General features: G+C 36.3%; 1 protein-coding gene across 1 annotated transcript in view; it reads left to right on the plus strand.

The window, feature by feature from the left end:
- Positions 1-4,137, plus strand: part of LOC107084260 (protein phosphatase 1 regulatory subunit 29-like) — a 158,758-nt gene that overhangs the window by 106,158 nt on the left and 48,463 nt on the right. Inside the window, exon 4 of the mRNA XM_015374014.1 lies at positions 2,606-2,654. The gene's annotated coding sequence lies outside the window, so the exon portion shown is untranslated. The remainder of the gene's footprint in view (positions 1-2,605; positions 2,655-4,137) is intronic.

A 4,137-nucleotide genomic window follows, 5' to 3' on the forward strand; every position in this document is an offset into this window, starting at 1 on the left:
TGTCTTTCTCTGAATCCAGTAGGTGTGGGTTGTTCCAGTAATTGACTTGCTCGTTGGAGGGCGGACAGGGTTTACCCAGGTTGAGGTGTTTCCTTCAGGAACGGAGGAGCTGACTGCCACTTAGATTTCCTATGGTACATGAATGGTTTCTTATGGAGATTAATCCCCTGTTCAGTGTGAAGCTCAAACAATCCTTAGGGGAAAAGTAGATCCAAACCTCCTGTTTGAATCCCCAGCTCAGTTTGAAGCTCAGACGATCCTTCCTGGGGGAGAAGGACCAAAACATCCAGTTTGCAGGATGACTTCCTGCCGAGAGGCAAGGACAAAAAACAACAAGGTTAAGACTCAGGTTGACAAAAACTCAGTTTGACTCAGCAAATTTCACCTTGGCTAGAGTACCCAAAACTGGAAAACACTCTGGCCCCGAGGTAGTGGCAGTCAGCAGCTTAAGAGTCCTCAGGTAATGAGGCAACCTCCGCAGGTGTGTGAGAGGGCCACGGAGAACCAGGCGCCACCTGGTGGTGGAGAAAAAAAACACACAAAACAGCCCACACAAACTGGATTCCTGACAGTGTTGTATGACCTTTAATTATAAAATATTAACTTTCTTCTTAGTATATTACACCTGCTACCAGTTGCTATTAGAGATAGATAATGTTAATCATTTCACATGACCCAATGGTCATAATTTCATGCCTGGCAAAGTGTTTTGTTTTTTTCCCACATTTTGAACTAACCACCAGAGATATTTTTTTTTTACCTTAAAATATCCATTGATTAAAATAACAGTTTGACATAGAATAGAATTCAGCTTAATTTTCATTACACTGTCACAATTGCAAAGCAATAAAATTTAGAGACTTAGACTTCTTTATTTGTCATTTTGTATGCACAGAGTGCATACAGAACGAAATTGCGTTACATACAGCTTATGAGCATTGCATTGATATTTCAAATGGAACGAGTTACACAAAAAGTGCAAAATGTACTTTGCATCTATCCAGAAGTGCTATACAGTATATAAATATTTATTTACATGTTCACAGAGACTATATACAGTATGTGTTAACTGTAAGCAGTATGTATAAAGAGAGAGTAATTGTAAGAGGCTATAAAACTATATAAAGATAATACAGGAAGATCAGAATACGGATTATATTTATATAAGTGGGGTTATAAAACAGGATAAATAATGACAGATAATAGCAAATAAAATATATGCAGATTATATACAGCTATAGTCGAGAAGTACATCTAAGTAGTGTTGGATCTGTGGATGTGTGTGTGAGGGAAACAGTCCATGGTATAAACATGTGACATGTGTGTACAGAGGGGTTAGGGGTTATCCTGTAAACTGTGAACAAAATGCTTTGATCTAATCTAGCATCTAGAATGAGCTTCTTCACACTTCAATCAATTGTTTGAACAGAGTTTAAAAAAAGATTGCCTACTTTACTCTCAGCCATAAGAGCAGCTTGCAGGTTTAGGAGAAAAAAAATCCCCAAATAAATGATTAAAGAAAAGTTTACATTTCTTTTGATTGAAATGTGAGTTTTATTCGTATAGTATTTTGCAAAACACATGTTACACCAAAGTCCCACACATTTCGAATGGGCTTTTACTAGCAAACAGCAGCAGCTTTCATCCCGCAGTAGTTTCCAAGAGGTAACTTTTGGAAACTATCGGCAGGACATCAAGAAAAATGAGGAGATCTGTGATTTATGTTTAACTTAACCCAGGGTATAACATGCTTAACTGATGCTTGATCACACACAGCTTCCACATCAAGGTTATCAAGCCACATTTGTAATGGTAAAAGATTGCCTGACAATGCAAGTAGTTATTAAGCAAGTGGTAGGGCCATTCGATGTGGTTTGCTTATTTTTCTGGAAAAACAAACATTTGCTTCCTCACCATTCATCCTATGTTCCTTTCTGTTGTTCACATCTCAAAGCTCAATAAAGACGAATTAAGTCAGCTTTGACTTTTACTTTGTTTTCTTGATGAATTACGTGGGATAGAGCTGATTAATGGTGTTTAGGGGATTTCAGTATAGACTAAATCAATCCCAACACTCTTTATCAACAAGGTGTTCTATTTTAGGGTAATTTGTAAAGGTTTTTAAAAACATCCCCTAATTTGTAAGGTTGGTGAAAATATCCCTGGGGCTTTTAGGCAACACTGGAAAACACAATCCACATAAACAGTATATATATTTTTTATATATACCTAAAATAGCAACAAGTGTGTAATTTTTTTAGAACAATAAAACATATTCAGGTACAATGTAAAAAAAAGAAAAAAAAGAAATTTCTACAGTAAAATGATAGTCTTAGTAATGTTAAAGTAATGTGTTCTTATATTTTAAGTTAGCAAAAAAATCCAAATATTTAACTGAGTGGTCTAGCCTGCACTCTGGTTTTGTGTTTTCCTATAAATAAATAAATAAAATCAATCCTCCCCAATCAGCATTTTTCTTTCTTTCTTATTTTTGCTTTATTGTGAACACCTTTACCCACAATTCTGGGAACCCCATCCTGTGTTGTTCAGCCTGAAACAAACAGAAATCTGTTGTTTTTACATCTCATTTTGTTTTTTATTGCAGGCTTTCATCTCTTTGAAGTGGGTGATGATTTGACAGCATCAAACTCAAGGTATTTATTCTGATCGTCTGGTGAAAATAATTGATAAAGAATGCAACTTTTATAGGCTTTGACTTATTACATTTTTTTCTGTCTTTTTTATGCATAGACATTGAAATAGATCTTGAAGATTATATTGACTATTTAGGCTTTTTGTGTTTTTTTGTAAGAAAATGTTACTTCCGGGTCTAAACCGGAAAAGACACTGGAAATGACGTAACGCTGGGGAGTCCAGTTAGCATTACAGCAGTGAACAATGGATATCGATTCTAATTCAGAACACATAGAAACATTATATGTGTACAACTACACATAGAGTATGATGGACCACAACTTTCCAATTCTGAGCCTGTTGAATTCATTGCTGATTGGAAAAGTAATGTCACCTATAACAGGCATTTTGGTGGGAAAACCTGTCCTCAGACTGGCCTGCTACTTTTCTGAACCACAGTCATCAATCTGAGAGATTTTCCGCAATGATCTGCAAAATCTAGGGTTCCAAGCAGTGAGAAACACCAGCTACCATAACGGCAATGTGTAAGGCTTTTTGTGACCGTGATTACTACAGCAACAGAGAGAATAGATTCTGGCTTTCTTCCTTTATTTAAAGTGTCTGCAGCATTCATTTTAATCCCAATCACAGTTCTGTCAGCCATCCACTGATATCCTGTTTACATAAAGCTCTACTTAAGATTTGCATCAGGACTGGAACACGGATGGTATCTAGGTCCCTTATAGGGAACAAGGTTCATTCATTTTAGCATCAGTCACCAAAGGTTGTGCAAACCTCACAAACTTAATATTTGACCATGTTTATCATCAATAAATGGAATTTCAAACTTTTACCAAACTGAATTATATGTCCACTCTGCCTGATAACTACCTTCTCTCCACACAGAGCTCAAAATTTACTTTGCAAAACACGCTATGCATACTAAATTTACTTTGTCATGATTGCTTAAACACTTTAAATACTAAACAAACTTTTCAAATATGAACCCATCTCACTTTTGTTCTTTATAAAAGAAATTGTGATTTGTTACAGGGAATGTGCTCAAAATGAATGTCTGAGGGAAAAAAATTTTCAAACATCTACTGAACCTGGCAACAGACTGAAAAATGATCAAATAAGAAAAAAGAAGATCAGATAGATTACCCCACTCAATTTTAAATGAGTTAATGCAAACTAAGTGCGGTTAATGTCACTCATTACAATGGACTAAAAAAATTCAATTGTGGTACTTTAAACTGAAAATGTTGCCTTGCCTTGAAGCAGAGAAAGCATGTTTCACTTGAGCTGACAGTCCTTCTGTTGTTTCACATTCCCTGATGTGAAAGATGTGTGGATTGGCCCCTGGTGTGTTGCTCCCAGTAGGTGACTGAGAACCACTCATCTACTGAGCCATGGTTATTGTAATTAGAGTTGGTTTGCAACCTCGGCCACACTGAAGTAGTTTAAAGGAAGTAGCAGACGATTTTTAGCTATTGCTGCCAT

Source organism: Cyprinodon variegatus, unplaced genomic scaffold, assembly GCF_000732505.1.
Source record: "Cyprinodon variegatus isolate N-32 unplaced genomic scaffold, C_variegatus-1.0 Scaffold96, whole genome shotgun sequence".
NCBI classification, from domain to species: domain Eukaryota; kingdom Metazoa; phylum Chordata; class Actinopteri; order Cyprinodontiformes; family Cyprinodontidae; genus Cyprinodon; species Cyprinodon variegatus.